The sequence below is a fragment of the Moschus berezovskii genome, chromosome X (genome assembly GCF_049115385.1).
Source record: "Moschus berezovskii isolate FMDL1 chromosome X, NW_MosBer_1.0, whole genome shotgun sequence".
Lineage (NCBI taxonomy): Eukaryota > Metazoa > Chordata > Mammalia > Artiodactyla > Moschidae > Moschus > Moschus berezovskii.
The window spans coordinates 38,996,346-39,016,216 of NC_142488.1; the positions used below are offsets into that span (position 1 = coordinate 38,996,346).

Consider the following 19,871-nt stretch of genomic DNA (forward strand, 5'->3'; position numbering starts at 1 on the left):
TATTCAAAGAAACAATGGCTGAAAATGCCACATATTTGGCAAAAGACATAAATCTAAGAGTCAAGAAGCTGAGTGAAACTCAAACAGGATAAACAAACCAAGACACATATAATGAAATTTTTGAAAACTAAAGACAAAGAAAAATTGTGAAAGCAACAAAAAAAATGACATCATATGACAGGAGAAAAGCAATTTGAATAACAGAAGATTTCTTATCAGGAAGCAAGCCTCAAAGGAAATGGCACAATATCCTTCAAATACTAAAAGAAAATAATTGTCAATCCATACTCATATCCAGTGAAAATACTCTTCAGGAATGAAGAGAAAATCAAGACATTCTTAGATATAAGGAAACTAAGAATTTGTTTCTGGCAGATCTACCCTAAAGAATGACTAAAGGAAGTTTACTAAACCAAAAGGAAATGATAAAAGAAGAAACCTTGGAACATGAGGAAGGAAAAGAGAATATGGTAAGCAAAAATATAGATAAATACAATAGACTTCCCTTCTCCTCTTGGGTTGTATAAATTATGTTTGATAGCTGAAGCAAAAGCTATAATAGTGTCTGATATAGTTTCAAAGGCCTTAGAGGAAATATTCAAGACAATTATAAATGGGGGAGGGCAAATAGATACAAAGAGAGAGAGGTATTAAATATCTACACTACACTGAAACTGGTAAAGTGATGACACAAGTAGAGTGTCATAAATTATGTATAAGTAATGTAAGTTTTAGAAAAATCAATATGAAAACAACACAAGGAGATACACTCAAAAACACTACAGATAAATCAAAATGGGGGCTTCCCTGGTGGCTCAGTGGTAAAGAATCCGCCTGCCAATGTAGGAGACGTGGGTTTGATCCCTGGGTCGGGAAGATCCCCTGGAGAAGGAAATGGCAACCCGCTCCAGTATTCTTGTTGGCTGGGATATCCTATGGACAGAGGAGCCTGGTGAGCTACAATCCATGGGGTCACAAAAGAGTCAGATATGACTTAGCAACTAAACAACAACAAATCAAAATGGATTTTTTAAATGTTCAAGGAACTCCCAGGAGGGTAGAAAAATAAAACAGAAAATAAAGAAGGGAGAGAACCAACAGAAAACAAGAAATAAAATGGCAGATTTAATTATACTAAATGTAAGTAGTCTAAATATACCAATCACAAGACAGAGATTGGCAGGGTGGATGAAAAACCATGACTCAACTATATGCTGTCTAAAAGAAATTCATTCCAAATATAATGATAAAGGCAGACTGAAAGTAAAAGGATGGGAAGATACATAATGCAAACATTAATCAAAATAAAGTATAGGAATCATTATATTAATATTATATAAAGTAGACTGTAGAGAAAACATTATCAGAGATAGAGAAGAATATCATATAATAATCAAAAAGGTCAATACACCAAGAGGACATAGAACTCCTAAATTTATATGCAAACAAACAACAGAGCCATAAAATATGTGAATTAAAACCGAATAGACCTAAAAGGTCAGTGAGTGAGTGAAAGTCACTCAGTCATGTCTGATCCTTTGCGATCCCAAGGACTATAAGGTCCATGGAATTCTCCAGGCCAGAATACTGGATTGGGCAGTCTTTTCCTTCTCCAGGGGATCTTCCCAACCCAGGGATCAAGCCCAAGTCTCCTGCCTTGCAGGCAGACTCTTTATCAGCTGAGCCACAGGGAAGCCCAGAACTAAAAGGAGAGATAGACAAATTCACAATTGTAGTTGGAAACCTTAACACTCCTGTCTCAACCACTGATAGAACAACTAGATGAAAAATCAGCAAGGATATAGAAGAACTCAACAATACCTTCATTCAACAGAATCTAGCCAATATTTAAAAAATACTCTACTAAACAGCAGGAGACTACAGCTCAAGAAACGAGAAAAAGAAGAGCAAATAAATGTAAAGCAAGCAGAAGGAATGCAATAATAAAGAGCAGAAATCAATGACATTGAAAACAGTAAAACAGTAGAGAAAACCAATGAAACACAGAGACTTTCCTTTGAAATCATCAATAAAATTGAAAAACTTCTAGCAAGATTGACAAAGAAAAAGATACAGATTACCAATGAAACAGAAGATATCACTACAGACCTTTCAGACATAAAAAGGATAATAAAGAACTTCCTTGGTGGTATAGTGGATAGGAATCCACTTGCCAAAGGGACACGGGTTTGATCCTTGGTCTGGGAAGATTCCACATGCCACGAAGCAACTAAAGCCCGTGCACCACAACTACTGAGCCTGCCCTCTAGAGCCTGCAAGTTGCAACTTACTGAACCCACGTGCTGCAACTACTGAAGCCCGAGGGCCTAGAGCCGGTGCTCCACAATAAGAGAAATCATTGCAATAAAAAACCTGTTGTACCACAATGAAGAGTAGCCCCACTCACCACAACTAGAGAAAAAAGAAAACCCATTCTCAGCAACAAAGGTCCAGAGTAACCAAAAAATAAATAATTTTTTTAAAGTTTTTAAAAATAGGATAATAAAGGAATACTAGGAACAACTCTACACACCTAAATTTGCCAAAGTAAAAGAAACAGTTCAATTACTCAAAAACCACAAACTACAACAACTTACTCAATATGAATTATAACTACTAAGTATATTGAATTTGTATTTTAAAAACTCCCCCAAGAGAAATATTTGAAGTCAGATGGTTCCACTGGAGACGTCTACCAAATATTTAAAGAAGAATTAATATCAATTCTATACAATCTCTTCTAGAAAATAGTAGAGGAGGAAACTGTTCCCAGTTTATCCTATAAACCTATTATTACCTTGATAAGAAAATAGATAAAGACAGTACAAACAGAGACTATATACTAATATGCCTCATGAACACACATGCAAAAATTCTTAACAAAACATTAGCAAATAAAATTCAGCAATATATAAAAATAATTACACAAGACAAAGTAGGATTTATTCTAGGGATGTAAGACTGGTTCAATTTTCTAAAATCATTCAATGCAACCCACCATATTAACAGGCTAAAGAGAAAAATCATACGATCATATCAATTGATGAAGAAAAGGTGCTTGACAAAATTCAATATCCACTTATGATAATAAGAAGACTCTCAGCAAACTAAGAATAAAAGGGAGCTTCTTAAACTTGGTAAAGAGCATCTACAAAAACTTTATGACACATACTACTTAATGGTAAAAGACTGAGCGCTTTCCCCCTAAGATCAGGAACAAGCTAAGGATACCTGTTCCCACTACTTTTTAAAATCTAGTACTGGAAGTCTTAGCCAGCACAATAAGGCAAGAAAAAAATAAAAGGCATACACCTGAATTGGAATGGAAGAAATAAAACTGTGCCTATTTGCTAATGACATGATGATCTATGTAGAAAATCCTTAAAAAATCTACCAGAAAGTCTCTCCAAGAATTAATAATTGAGTTCATTAAATCTGTAGTATTCAAGAACATATAAAAATCAATCATATTTCTATATACTAGAAATGAACATGCAGACATCAGAATTAAAAATAAAATACCATACAATTGTTCAAAACAAAAGATATATAGGACTTGTATGGTGAAAACTACAAAATGTTGATGAAAAAACAGATAATTTAAGTAAATGGAGAAACATACCATGTTCTAAGTCTGCCATTTCTCCAGAAATTGATACACAGTTTAACATAATTACTATCAAGATGACAATAGAGTTTTTGTAGATACAGGTAAGATTATTCTAAATTTTATATGAAAAGACAAAGTAACTAGAATAGCTAAAACAAAATTTAAAGAATAAAATGAGAGGAATTACTCTACCCAATTTCAAAAGTTACCATATAGCTACAATAATGAGGACCGTGTGGTATTGGTGGAGGAACAGACACATGGATCAATGGGATAGAATACAGAACCCAGAAATAGACCCACACAAGTACGGTGAAATTATTTTTGACAAGGTGCAATTAAATGAAGGAAATATAGTCTTTTCAACAAATGGTGCTGGAGTAATTGGGTATCCACAGGCAAAAGATGAACCTTGACCTAAGTCTCACTCCTTATACAAAATTAACTCAAATGGATCATCAACTTAAATGTCATATATAAAACTATAAAACCTTTAGAAAAAAAGCATAGAAGATTTTCAGGACCTAGAGCTAGACAAAGAGATTTTAGACTTGACACCCAAAGCACAAGCAATAAGAAAATTGATCATTTAGACCTGAACAAAATGAAAAACATTGGCTCTGGGAAAGATCCTGTTAGACGAATGAAAAAAAACAAGCTAAAAACTGGGAGAAAATATTTGTAAACGATATATCCAGAAAAGGAATAGTATCTAGATTATACAAAGAACTCTCAAAACTCAGTAATTGATAAATAAAACAAATAATCCACTTAGAAAATGGATTTTTTAAAATGAGACATTTTACCGAAGAGGATATTTTTGTTGTTGTTGTTTAGTTGCTAAGTCGTGTCTAAGTCTCTTGCAACACATGAACTGTAGCTCATCAGGCTCCTCTGTCCACGGGATTTCCCAGGCAAGAATACTGAAGTGGGTTGCCATTTCCTTCTCAGGGGATCATCCTGGCCCAGGGATTGAATCCAGGTCTCCTGCGTTGGCAGGCGGATTCTTTACCACTGAGCCACCAGGGAAGCCCGAAGAGGATATACAGATGGCAAATAAGTACACACAAAAAAGTAAAACATCCTTAGCCTTTAGGGAAATGCAAGTCCATCAGATGGCTAAAATAAAAATAGTGACAACATCAAATGCTGGCGAGGATGCAGAGAAACTAGATCACTCATACCTTGCTGGGAGGGAGGCATGTAAAATAATACAGCCACCCTGGAAAATAGTTTGGCAGCTTCCTAAAACACTAAATTTAGCCTTTATGAAAACGCAAACCCATCAGAATAGCTAAAATAAAAGAGTGACAACATCAAATGCTGGCAAAGATACATAGAAACCAGATCGCTCTTCCTTCTGGGGTGGGGTGTGTGTGTGTGTGTGTGTATGTGTGTGTAAAATGATACAGTCACCCTGGAAAATAGTTTGGCAGTTTCCTAAAAAACTAAATATATGCTTACCATATGACCAAGCACTGGTACTCCTAGGCATTTATATGAGAGAAGTGAAAGCTTATGTTCATGCAAAAAACTTGTACATAAATGTTTATGGTAGCTTTAGTCATAATAGCCTCAAACTGGAAACAACTTGGATGTCCTTCAACAGGTGGCTGGTTAAACAAACTGTAGTACATCCATACCGTGAAATACCACTCAGCAATAAAAAAGGAATAAGCTATCAATACATATAACAACCTCCAGAGAATTATGCTAAGCGAATAAAGCTAATCTAAAAACGCTACATAAAGGATGACTCCATTTATGTAACTTTCTTGATAAAATCGTAAAAATGGAGAATAGATTAGTGGTTGCCAGGAACCAAGGAGGGGTGGCATGGGACAGAGGTGGCAGTGGCCATCTGAGAGATCCTTGTGATGATGGAACTGCTGTATACCTTGACTGCACCAGTGTCAATATCCTGGTTGTGATATTGTGCTATAGTTTTGCAAGATATTACCATTGGGAGAAACTGGATAAAAGATACATAGAATCTCTATAATACTTCTTATAACTTCATTTATAATTATTTCAAAACAAAATATTTCATTTAAAAACAAATGAGGAACAGAGTCTCCTAAAGAGCAGAAAACCTGTAAGACTAAGAGGAAAAGCAACTAATGGTATGATTTCAGGCATGCTGGCGAGTCAGTAGAAGAAGGAGATAGATGCTCCCCTTCGTCATTTTCATTAAAGTCAACTCTGGTACCTAATATAGAGAGATACTTACATATTTGGAGTCATCAACAAGGGCAAGACAAGAGTTTGTGCTTGACTCTTAGCTCCAGACATAAAAGACTTAAAAATCTTACATGGTGCTCTGTGTGATTACATAGTTTAATTATAGTGGTTTACATGAAAAAGATCAGCACCTTTGTGATCTTCACCAAAGAGGAATTTGCAGCTGAAAACATGTCAGTCCTATCTAGATAAAATTTCAAAATCTCAAAATTTTCTTAGAGAGGAAACACTCCTGGTCTCAGATGTGGTTACAGGCAAATAATCTCCTCATGACTCATAAAATACTTCTTTGGGAGGAAAAAATACCTCTAGCATTACCAACAGGGTTGCAAAAACTAAACAGACAAATTTTGTCAAGTCCAGAGGATTTTTCCAGGGCTGTGTGAGTCCTGTTGTGGTGTCCTGGTGGGAAGCTTAGTAGAAAAGCAGGAGCCAGAGGGGTGGAAATGGACAGGAGAGATTCTTAAAGAGAGACCCTCGGAGCCAATTATCTCTTTGAGGTGAGCCTAAGAAGTTTAGGAAGTACGTCTTAAGACAAGAAGGAATTGCACTAATCATTTAATCCTTCAGATTCTAAAGGTCACTGTGAGAACCAAAATCTACAGGAGAAATACATGTTAAAGACATGACCATGAAGGTAGTGGCATTAATGTATCAATGTAGGCCACCTTCAAGATCGAGAATTCAGAGGAAGAAGAGAGAGAGGAGGGGCAAGGAGGTGACTGCAACGGTTAGTGGTCATGGGCTTAGCATTTGGCCCATACTGTCTCCAGGCTCCTAATCCTACTCTAGAAGGACTGCCCAACCTTCATGGGTTGGCTGAGGCAGGGACTCCCAGTGCTCGAGGTAGGCAGCTGAGAGTCACCCGGTAAAATGATTTGGTCTTTTTAAAAGAGTACGGATATGCAGCCAACAACCAGGAGACCGAGGCAGGGTCTGAGCAAGGATCAAATAGGAGGGGCCCTGCTGCTGCTGCTGGCCCTGGGGCATATAAAAAGGCTTCCCTGGTGGCTCAGAGGTGAAAGCGTCTGCCTCCAATGCAGGAGACCCGGGTTCGATCCCTGGATTGGGAAGATCCCTGAGAAGGAAATGGCAACCCACTCCAGTACTCTTGCCTGGAGAATCCCACGGACGGAGGAGCCTGGTGGGCTACAGTCCACGGGGTCGCAAAGAGTCAGACACGACTGAGCGACTTCACTTTCACTTTCTTTCACTTTGGGGCATACAGGGATAGGAGATGAGGTGACATGGAGCCCTGAATCAGGAACAGCAGCCAAGTCGGCAGAAACCAAAATTCAGGCTGAAGCTAACAGCTGAGCAAAGCTGGGCTGAGGAACAAATGAAGGTGCGGTAGGCAAAATTCTAAGATGGCCTCCAAGTCCTTCCCTTCCCCTCCCCCTCTGCATTGTTGGTCACCTTGTGGGTAGGATCTGTGAATATGGGGGGATAATCATTCCATGAGTTAGGTTATACCATACAAGATTCTGCCATAGCAGACTGGAGTGAGATTCTCCTGCTGCCTTTGCAGTCTATAGATGCTGAGAGAGGTCCCCTGCCAACAGCCAGCAAGAAAATGAAAATCTCAATCCCCAACTGTAAGAAAATGAATTCTGGCAACAATCTAAATGAATTCTGAAGAGGATCCTGAACCTCAACAACATCACACCCCTATCAGGCTGACACCTTGATTGCAGCCTGGTGAGACCCTGAGCAAAGGGCCCAGCTAACCTGTGCCAGGATTCCTGACCCATGAAACTGCAATAAACTCATGTTGTATAAGCCACTGAGTTTGTGGTAGTTTGTTACACAGCCATAGAGAACTACTATAGAAGGTCTGGCTTAGATTCAGGAATGTTGTGATCAAATATGACTGGTGACAGTGCCTGGCTGGGTAGAAGGATACCACGGGGCACTAACTTCAATTGAGGCAACTGTAGAGGACACTCCAGCCCTGCCACAGCTGTCTTTAAGAGGCCTTGGCCACTTCCAGACATCACCAGGGAAGAGTGTAAATTGGCCCAACATCCTCAAAAGTCAAGTTAGCAGTATGTGTCAAAATTACAAGAACATATGAACTTTGACCCATGAATTTATCCCACACATATATTAGTGGACATGGGAAATGATCCATGTACAAAGTTATCCATTTGACAATCCCACTCCTGGGTGTATATCCAAAGAAAACCACAACATGAAAAGATATATTCGCCCCAATGCTCATTGCATCACTATTTGCAATAGCCAAGGCATGGAGGCAAGCGCAATGACATAGACAGAGAAATGAATAAAGAAGGTGTACTTATGTGATCACTGACCTAGAGCCAGACATCTTGGAATGTGAAGTCAAGTGGGCCTTAGAAAGCATCACTACGAACAAAGCTAGTGGTGGTGATGGAATTCCAGTTGAGCTATTTCAAGTCTTGAAAGATGATGCTGTGAAAGTGCTGCACTCAATATGCCAGCAGATTTGGAAAACTCAGCAGTGGCCACAGGACTGGAAGAGGTCAGTCTTCATTCCAATCCCAAAGAAAGGCAATGCCAAAGAATGCTCAAACTACCGCACAATTGCACTCATCTCACACGCTAGTAAAGTCATGCTCAAAATTCTCCAAGCCAGGCTTCAGCAGTATGTAAACCGTGAACTCCCAGATGTTCAAGCAGGTTTTAGAAAAGGCAGAGGCACCAGAGATCAAATTGCCAACATCCGCTGGATCATGGAGAAAGCAAGAGAGTTTCAGAAAAACATCTATTTCTGCTTCATTGACTATGCCAAAGCCTTTGACTGTGTGGATCACAATAAACTGTGGAACATTCTGAAAGAGATGGGAATCCCAGACCACCTGACCTGCCTCTTGAGAAACCTGTATGCAGGTCAGGAAGCAACAGTTAGAACCGGTCATGGAACAACAGACTGGTTCCAAATAGGAAAAGGAGTGCGTCAAGGTTGTATATTGTCACCTTGCTTATTTAACTTATATGCAGAGTACATCATGAGGAACGCTGGGCTGGAAGAAGCACAAGCTGGAATCAAGATTGCTGGGAGAAATATCAATAACCTCAGATATGCAGATGACACTACCCTTATGGCAGAAAGTGAAGAGGAACTCAAAAGCCTCTTGATGAAAGTGAAAGAGGAGAGTGAAAAGGTTGGCTTGAAGCTCAACATTCAGAAAACAAAGATCATGGCATCTGGTCCCATCACTTCATGGGAAATAGATGGAAAAACAGTGGAAACAGTGTCAGACTTTGTTTTTTTGGGCTCCAAAATCACTGCAGATGCTGATTGCAGCCATGAAATTAAAGGACGCTTGCTCCTTGGAAGGAAAGTTATGACCAACCTTGATAGTATATTAAAAAGCAGAGACATTACTTTGCCGACCAAGGTCCGTCTAGTCAAGGCAATGGTTTTTCCCGTGGTCATGTATGGATGTGAGAGTTGGACTGTGAAGAAAGCTGATCGCCGAAGAATCGATGCTTTTGAACTGTGGTGTTGGAGAAGACTCTTGAGAGTCCCTTATACTGCAAGGAGATCCAACCAGTCCATTCTAAAGGAGATCAATCCTGGATGTTCATTGGAGGGACTGATGCTAAAGCTGAAACTCCAATACTTTGGCCACCTCATGAGACGAGTTGACTCACTGGAAAAGACTCTGATGCTGGGAAAGGTTGGGGGCGGGAGGAGAAGGGGACGACGGAGAATGAGATGGCTGGATGGCATCACCGACTCTGTGGACATGAGTTTGAGTGTACTCCGGGAGTTGGTGATGGACAGGGAGGCCTGGCGTGCTGTGATTCATGGGGTCGCGGAGAGTCGGACACGACTGAGCGACTGAACTGAACTGAACTGAACTGAACTTACATGTGTAAGTAAGGAGAAGGCAATGGCAAGCCACTCCAGTACTCTTGCCTAGAAAATCCCATGGACAGAGGAGCCTGGTGGGCTACAGTCCATGGGGTCGCTACTAGTCAGACAAGACTGAGCAACTTCACTTTCACTTTTCACTTTCACACGTTGGAGAAGGAAATGGCAACCCACTCCAGTGTTCTTGCCTGGAGAATCCCAGGGATGGCAGAGCCTAGTGGGCTGCCGTCCATGGGGTCGCACAGAGTCGGACACGACTGAAGTGACTTAGCAGTAGCAGCACTTACATGTGTACAATGGAATATTACTCAGCCATAAAAGAGAACTAAATAATGCCATTTGAAGTAACATGGATGGACCTAGAGATTATCAAACTATTTGAAGTAGGTCAGACAGATAAAGACAAATATATGATATCACTCATATGCGGGATCTAATTTTTTTAAATGATATAAATGAACTTATTTACAGAGACAGACTTACAGATATCAAAAACAAACTTATGGTTACCAAAAGGGAAACATGGTGGGGGGAGGAGCTTGGGATTAATACATGCACACTACACATGAGATAAGATAGCAAACAAGGACCAACTGTGCAGCACAGGGAACTCTATTCTGTGATAATCCATGTGAGAAAACAAGCTGAAAAAGAATGAATATATGTGTATGTATGTATATATATAAAACTGAATCACTTTGCTATACACCTGAAACTAACACAACATTGTATAAAACTGAATCACTTTGCTATACACCTGAAACTAACACAACATTGTAAATCAACTGTACTCCAATAAAATTTTTTAAAATTTAAATTTCAAAAATGCTATCCATTTGAACATTCACTGGCTCACTCATTCATTCATTCAACACATGTACATTGTTAGCAACATCAAGAGACTGGAAACAACTTAAATTTTTATCAATAAGGATCATTACTATACAATGGAATACCACCAAGCTGGAACAAAAGAGCCAGGAAGACTTACATGTATCAATACAGATCTCCAATACCTTTTTAAGGGGAAAAGCAGAACAGAGCATATATCATGTTAAAAGAAGGAGAGTGAGGATATATATTCACACTTGCTCATACTAGCATTTAAAAAAAAATCTCTGGAAGGTTATAGTGACTGTCTAGTTCAGGAGGATGCAGACTAGGCAGGTGGGGGCAGGCATTGGAGCGAGACCTTTCACTATGAATCTGGTTACACTTTTAAAAATATTTATGTCTGTGCTGGGTCTTCATTGCTACACTCAGGCTTTCTCTAGTTGTGGCAAGCAGGGTCTACTCTCTAGTTGCGCTGCTGGGCTTCTAATTGCAATGGTGTCTCTTGTTGCAGAGCATGGGTACTAGGCGTGCAAGTTCAGTAGTTGGGGTGCACGGACTTAGTTGCCCCAGGCATGTGGGATCTTCCCGGACCAGGGATCGATCCCATGTCCCTTACATTGGCAGGTGGATTCTTAACCACTGGATCACCAAGGAAGTCCTGGTTATACTTTTTGATTTCTGATTCGTTTTGAAGTATCAGCTATATAAAATGTTAAATGCATGGATTTTGAAACTAAAACATCTTAAAAGATGCTTTGGTTCAATAGAGTTACAGAACCATGTGAACTTTACAACATTACCTCCCCGCCACACACACACACAGTTTTCTTTGCCATGTGGGACCAAGATGTCAGCATGGGAAGGAGACTCACCCCGCTGGCCCCTGGGTTGGATTTTGCAGCCTGAACACTATCCTTTAGTAGAAGCTCCAATTCCAGCTCCCTGGGGAAAATTTAAGGACTGTTTTTCCAGAAGCTACCAAGGCTTTGAGCCTGCACCAGGGTGCTTGGTGGCAGCTGAGATTCCCCTGGGAGGTGAAAACCTGAGCGTCCGGCTAACCACCAAACCCCAACCATCTGGGAAAGTTGGAGTTCAAATAACCAAGCAGTCCTGTCCTGCACCACTGAATCCAACTCAAGCAGCACTGAGATTCAGCTGGGATGGATCCATGCTAGTATCAGTATTAAACCTGATCAGTATTAAATGATCAGAATCCATTCTGATCGTGTGGTGCCTGCAGTCTATCATTTGCTAAGTATTTTCGCTATCACCTCTGTCCTCAGCTGCTTCTCATCTCACTCCAATCCACCCTACTACCTCCTCCCCACTACCCTGGGCTTCCTTATTACCCCTTATTCCTCACTACCCCTTATTCTTCCTGTTGCTGCCAATCACCTTCTGGTATCAGATCAGGACTCAGCAAGGAACAGATGATACACTCAAATGGGGTCATTTGAGAAGAGTTTAATAAGGGGTTATTTATGAAAGTGTGGGCAGGGTACAGAGAATTCACTATGGATAAGGCAGTACCCTGGGGCAAGAGGAGGGACTGACAGCAGAGAGGGCTGGCTGGAGAGGGCCCTGGCATGAGCGAAGGCTTGTGGTTGATTAGAGAAAGCAGCCAGCTCACTGTGACTCATCACGGAGAGAGCCTGGGAAACTAAAACCCCCAACCTCACTCTCCTTCCTTCCATGACATTTTCCAAACCCAAAGGAGGACACAGGAACCTACTGATTCTGTCCACAGAGGTCAGCTTCCCAGCACAGAGCATGGTGGGGAAGGGTGGAGAGTGGATCTGGAGGGCCGTATATCTAGGACCCCTCCCATTACATTTTAGAAAAGCTTTATCATGGAAAATTTTCCAACATTCAAAAAAAGCAGAGACAACACCATGATGCACCCCACGTACCCATCATCCCATCAATAATTATTAACTTAGAGCCAGTCTCATATCCCCACTCACTCTGTCCCCTTATTTTGCAGCAAATGCCAGACATCGTATCATTTCATCTGTCAATCATTCATATCATCTCTAACAAATAAGGATTCTTTTTCAACCATAAAACCATTAGCAAGGATGAATAAGGTAATTAATATATATAATATAATAAACATTATAAATAATTTAATAAATATATTAAATAAATACATATATGTATATTTACATAATAAATATAATAAGGTAATTAATACCATTGAATATCCACTGTCAAATTTTCAATTGTCCAATAAATATTGGATGTGGCTTTTGAAAAAAGTTTGCTTAAATCAAGATCCAGATGAGCTAATACTTGAAAATGGTTGATATGACTTCTGAATCTCTTTTCAATCTCTCACTTCCCCCTCCATCACTTTTTTCTTGAAATTTATTTGTTGAAGAAAACAAGACATTTGTCCTGTAGCATTTCCCACAGTCTAGATTTCGGTGATTATGTTCCCATGGTCTAATTTAAGATGTTCTTTCTTTTGGGCTTCCTGTAAGATTGTAGTTGGCCCTAGAGGTTTAATCAGATTCAGGTCCGATTTTTATTACTACTTCATAGATGGTGATGTATTCTTCCTTCAGGAAGCACAAGAAGTCTGGTTGGCAATTTTTGTGATGTTAGTAGCTATGGTGATTGTACCCAGATCCATTAATTCAATAGAGATGATAAAATAATGATATTCAAATATATTCCCTTTCTTATATTGGTTTTGGGTTTTTTTTCAATTCATAATTCCTCATGGAACTCCCTCATGCCACCTGGTATAGCCCTAAAGCTCCTTTTTTTAAGGACCGCATCATTTTTGTGGTCTGGATGTAATATCATTTATTCAGCCATCATCCTATTGACAAGCTTTTTCTTGGTGCCCAGTTTTTTTGCAACTATGAGCGATGCTGCAATAAAACATCCTTTTACATATATCCTTACTAGTACTTTCATTCCTATAGAATAGATTCCCAGGAGCAGGGATGCTGGGGAAATGAATTCTTTTAATAGTAACAGGTGTTACCAGATTACTTTCTAAATTGACTGTAATACTTCAATGTCCACCAGCAATGTGCAAGAGTACTCTTTCATCCATATCCCCATGAGCTATAGCTGTTAAAGCCTTTATAATTTTTTTGCCAGATTATGCATATAAAATAATGTCTCATTGCTTCTGTCTCTGGAGTCAGACTGCTGGGTTTAAATTCTGACTCAGATTCTGACTAGATGTATACCTTGGTCAAAAGAACCTCTTGGGATCTCAGTTTCCTTATCTGTAGAATGGGGTGATAATAATAATATCTGTCTTAGCATGTTACAACATGCTAGGATTAAGTCAGCTAAAAAATATAAAGTACTTAGGACAGCATCTGGCTCATTGCAAATGCTTATCATTAGTTTTCTGTCTAGCTGAACTTCCTCTCTTTTCCAGCCTAGAGCTTCATGGCTGTTGTTGTTGTTTTTAGTTGCTAAGTTGTGTCTGACTCCTTTGTGACTCCATGGACTATAGCCCGCCAGGTTCCTCTGTCCATGGGATTCTCCAGGCAAGAATACTGGAGTGGGTTGCTATCTCCTTTTTCAGTGGATCTTCCAGACTCAGGGACCAAATCTGCATCTCCTGCATTGGCAGGTGGATTCTTTACCACTGAGCCACCAGGGAAGCCCGAGTTTCATGGCTTATCACATCTATTCCTCTATCGCCAGCACCCCAGCTTCCTGAGTCACTTGTTCTTTTACACTCCCACCATTGCCAAGTCCACTCTCCTCACCTCTTACCTAGGCTCCTGATGCAGTGATGCAAACAATGCCATTAAGAATTTAGGCTCTTGGGGCTTCCTGGTGGCTCAGTGGTAAAGAATCTGCCTGCCAAGGCAGGAGATACAGGTTTGATCCCTGATCTGGGAGGATCCCACATGCCTCAGAGCAACTAAGTCTGTGCACCACAACTATTGAGCCTGTGCTCTAGAGCCCAGGAGTCACAACTCCTGAGCCCATATGCCACCAGTTCCCGAAGCCCGCGCACCCTAGAGCCCACGCTCCACAACGAGAAAGGCCACCGCAATAAGAAAACCCCTGCATCGCAACTAGAGTAGCCTCTGCTCGCTGCAACTAGAGAAAAGCCCACACAGCAGTGAAGATCCAGAACAGCCAAAAAATAAAGAAAGAAATAAAATTCTTTAAAAAACAGTAACAACAAAAAAAGAATTTAGGCTCTCTTTTCTCAGACGGGTCCTAACCACTAATTAGAAATTGATGTGTCTCTGAGTTCTTTCTTCTCACCTCCCCAAAGCAGGCAGTCTAAATTGTCACCACATTTTCTGATCCTCTACCTGACCAACTTTTTAGCAGATGACCTTGAATCCCTTACCTATAACCATGTAGAGGTAGATTCAGCAGACTAACCCGCTTAACACACATTTCGGTGTGTAGAGTCTGGAAAGATAAAAGGTTCCTTTGTAGATGGGGTTTTAGATGTGATTTGGGTGATGGCAATTAGAGGCACTCATGCATTCAAGACTCAGTGGCACGTCTCACAGTGAAAAATAATTTTTCAAACTGCTTAAAAATACAGTATTTTGACTGCACAAACCTAGTGGAATATGCACCAAGGACAATCATGCACTCACGAGGCAATCATGCACTCAAGACTCAGTGGCACGTCTCACAGTGAAAAATAATTTTTCAAACTGCTTAAAAATACAGTATTTTGACTGTACAAACCTAGTGGACTATGCACCAAGGACAATCATGCACTCAAGAGGCAATCATGCACTCAAGACTCAGTGGCACGTCTCACAGTGAAAAATAATTTTTCAAACTGCTTAAAAATACAGTATTTTGACTGCACAAACCTAGTGGAATATACACCAAGGACAAAGCACTCCAAAAAAAATCTTAAACTGCTTTCAGCAGTCTTAGTAACGATGTTATTGCTATTTTCATACACATACACACAAACGATAAGGCTAATTAATAATTATGTTAATGTTGCTAGGAATCAAGATTTTCCGTAAAAGATAAGAGATGCTAGTATAAAATAAAATATATGAAATATAAGCTCTTTAATCATAAATTCAAATTGGAAATAAATATCAGTATAAACTCATGATTTAGTGGGGTTTTTTAGTTTTCTTTTTTAAGTTGCATCTCTTATCTTCATATATTGAAAAGGCATAGATGCAATGGTGACTAAATAGTGATAAGCACACTAGTACCAAAATGGTGACCTCTAAATACCATTTTCCCTTAAAGTACACAGGGCTCCTTAGAGAAATGGCTGGCTTCACTCAAAAGTAGGAAGTGTACAAAATAAGCAAAGAAGCTATTAATGACTACTGGCGTTGTGTCAAAAGAATACACACTGGTGCACCCACTGGTTTAAGATGGGATCATTTGAGCATCAAAATGAATAAGTATTGCAATGGATAAACAGCAATTTTTATTTAAAAATTTATTATAAATTTATTATGAGATCACAATGATACTTTAAAAATGAAACAAGAACCCAGAAAGCTCACTTGTCGTCATTGGAGGTTGCTAGAAGACCAGTTCATTCTTCTGAAAATCGGTTTTCAAAAAAAGAGAGAAAAAACAAACAAATTTATCCTGTCTTTCCTGTATATGAACTGAATTTCTTTCTTTCTTCCTTTCTTTTGTGGGGTGGGGGTGGCACTTGGGCATGCAGGATTCTAAAGAGTTCCCCTACCAGGGATGGAACCCTCATCCCCTACAGTGGAAGCACGGAGCCTCAACCACTAAACTGCCAGCGAAGTCCCTGAATTGAATTTCTAGGTAACCAAAGAGTTGACAAAAAATGTTTTTCTTTTTAGACGAATTCTAGCTAGTGTGCAGAATAATGATAAAATAAGAGTATCATCATTTTTTCAGGTCATAATAAAATAGTGGATCTTAGCAATGATCATCAAAGGCTGCTAAAACTATTTGGGGAAAAGGTTGGTAGGAAACTTCACAATGGATGAATCAGGTTGACACCACCCAATCCTACTAATCAAATCCCAAAGAAGGGCAATAACAAAGAGTGCTCAAACTACCTCATAACTGCACTCATCTTACACACTAGCAAAGTAATGCTCAAAATTCTCCAAGTCAGGCTTCAAAAGTAAGTGAACCGTGAACTTCCAGATGTTCAAGCTGGATTTAGTAGAGGCAGAGGAACCGGAGATCAAATTACCAACATCCGCTGGATCATCAAAAAAGCAAGAGAGTTCCAGAAAAACATTGACTTCTGTTTTATTGACTATGCCAAAACCTTTGACTGTGTGGATCACAACAAACTGGAAAATTCTTAAAGAGATGGGAATACCAGACCACCTGACCTGCCTCCTGAGAAATCTGTATGCAGGTCAAGAAGCAACAGTTAGAACTAGACATGGGAATCTATGGCAAAAACCACTACAGTATTTTAGAGTAAGTAGCCTCCAATTAAAATAAATAAATTTTTAAAAAAACTGGACATGGAACAACAGACTGGTTCCAAATTGGGAAAGGAGTACATTAAGGCTGTATATTGTCACCCTGCTTATTTAACTTGTATGCAGAGTACATCATGAGAAATGCTGGACTGGGTGAAGCACAAGCTGGAATCAAGATTGCTGGGAGAAATATCAACAACCTCAGATATGCCAATGACACAACCCTTACGGCAGAAAGTGAAGAGGAACTAAAAAGCCTCTTGATGAAAGTGAAAGAGGAGAGTGAAAAAGCTGGCTTAAAACTCAGCATTCAGAAAACTAAGATCATGGCATCTGGTCCCATCACTTCATGGCAAATAGATGGGGAAACAATGGAAACAGTGACAGACTTTATTTTGGGGGGTCCAAAATCACTGCAGATGGTGACTGCAGCCGTGAAATTAAAAGACACTTGTTCCTTGGAAGAAAAGTTATGACTAACCTAGACAGCATATTAAAAAGCAGAGACATTACTTTGCAAACAATGGTCTGTCTAGTCAAAGCTATGGTTTTTCCAGTAGTCATGTATGGATGTCATGTATGTATGTCAGTCATGTATGTATGGAAACCCACACCAGTATTCTTGCCTGGAAAATCCCATGGACCAAGGAGCCTGGCAGGCTACAGTCTATGGGGTCACAAAGAGTCAGACACAACTGAAGTGACTTCACTTCACTTCACTTCATGTATGGATGTGAGAGTTGAACTATAAAGAAAGCTGAGGCGCCAGAGAACTGTTGCTTTTGAACTGTGGTGTTGGAGAAGACTCTTGAGAGTCCCTTGGACTGCAAGGAGATCCAATCAGTCCATCCTAAAGGAGATCAGTCCTGAATATTCACTGGAAGGACTGATGCTGAAGCTGAAACTCCAATACTTTGGCCACCTGATGCAAAGAACTGACTCATTGGAAAAGACCCTGATGCTGGGAAAGATTAAAGGCAGGAGGAGAAGGGGACAACAGAGAATGAGATGGTTGGATGGCATCACCAATTCAATGGACATGAGTTTGAGTAAGCTCCAGGAGTTGGTGATGGACAGGGAAGCCTGGCGTGCTGCAGTCCGTGGGGTCGCAAAGAGTTGGACACGACTGAGCGACTGAATTGAACTGTAAAAAAGACAACACACATTATCTACCTCGTGATGTGACGGAAAGCACACAGCATCACCCATTAAATTTTTTGCCTATTAAAAAAATCCCTTAATCTAATCAGACTTCTATGTCTAAATACCAATTATTAGGAAACATGGGGAACAGAGAATGAGTTGCATGACACCCCACAGAAGCAATCAACCCAATCCAAAATAGAATACATCCTACAGGATAAATGATCCTAGTTTCTCCGGTAAATCAAAGATATGGAGGAAAAGGAAGAAGGGCTAATATAGAATAAAAGAAACTTAACAGCTATAATAACCAAATACGATATATGAAACCTGCTTGAATCCTGATGAAACTAACTGAAAACTATCTTTGTGAGAATTGGGGACTTTGATGGGATTAGATGATACTAAGGAATTATTGTTCACTTTCTAAGGTATAATAGTGGCATGGTACTTATATTTTCAATGTCCTTATTAGGTGGAGATGTTTACTGAAATGTATGGCTGAAGTTACATATATAATATTATATATTACATAATATATAATATTGTATATATTATATATATAATTTTTAAGTTTTCCATAATAAAAATGTTTTTAAAATAAATGTTCCTCCTGGGCATACACACCGAGGAAACCAGAATTGAAAGAGACACATGTACTTCAATGTTCATTGCAGCACTGTTTATAATAGCCAGGACATGGAAGCAACCTAGATGTCCATCTGCAGACAAATGGATAAGAAAGTTTTGGTACATATACACAATGGAGTATTACTCAGCCATTAAAAAGAACGCATTTGAACCAGTTCTAACGAGGTGGATGAAACTAGAGCCTATTATACAGATGAAGTAAGCCAGAAAGAAAAACACCAATACAATATACTAATGCATATATATGGAATTTAGAAAGATGCAAACGATAACCCTGTATACGAGACAGCAAAAGAGACACAGATGGATAGAACAGTCTTTGGGACTCTGTGGGAGAGGGTGAGGGTGGATGGTTTGGGAGAATGGCATTGAAACATGGATATTATCATATGTGAAACGAATCGCCAGTTCAGGGTCGATGCATGTTACAGGATGCTCGGGGCTGGTATGTGGGGATGACCCAGAGGGAGGATAAGGGGAGGAGGGAGGTGGGAGGGGGGTTCGGGAGGGAGAACTCATGTACACCCGGGGTGGATTCATGTCAATGTATGGCAAAACCGACCAATATAATATTGTAAAATAATTAGCCTCCAATAAAAAAAAAAAAAGAAAAAAAAAAAGAGAGTAAATGAAAAAAAAAAAAATAAAATAAATGTTCCTTAAGATGAAGAAAGACTAAGAAATTGTCACAGACTGTAAGAGACTAAGGCGACATAATGACTAAATGCAAAATGGTGTCCTAGATCAGATCTTAAAAGAGAAAGGGGGAAATCTAAATAATGTCTGTAGTTTAATTAAAAGTATTGTACCAATGTTAATTTCTTAGCTTTGATAAATGTACCAATTAAGGCTGTCTTAATAACAACAACAAGGATGTCTTAGGCCATTCAGGCTGCTATAACAAAATACCACAGACTGGCTAGTTTATGTCTCACAGTTCTAGAGGTTGGAAACCCAAGATCAAGGTGCCATCATGGTCAAGTGAGGGCCCTCTTCCAGGTTTATACTAGGTGTCTTCTCACTGTGTCTTAACATGGCAGAAAGAGGTAGGAAACTTTCTGAAGCTTCATTTACACAGCACTAATCCCACTCATGAGAGTTCCACGGTTATGACGTAAGCACCTCC

General features: G+C 39.6%; 1 long non-coding RNA gene across 1 annotated transcript in view; it reads right to left on the reverse strand.

Annotated features, from left to right (window-relative positions):
- Positions 1-4,652, reverse strand: part of LOC129535065 (uncharacterized) — a 53,310-nt gene extending 48,658 nt beyond the window's left edge. The window contains exon 1 of the long non-coding RNA XR_008681530.2: positions 4,417-4,652. This is a non-coding gene — a long non-coding RNA (uncharacterized LOC129535065). The remainder of the gene's footprint in view (positions 1-4,416) is intronic.
- Between the last annotated feature and the right edge of the window lie 15,219 nt (positions 4,653-19,871).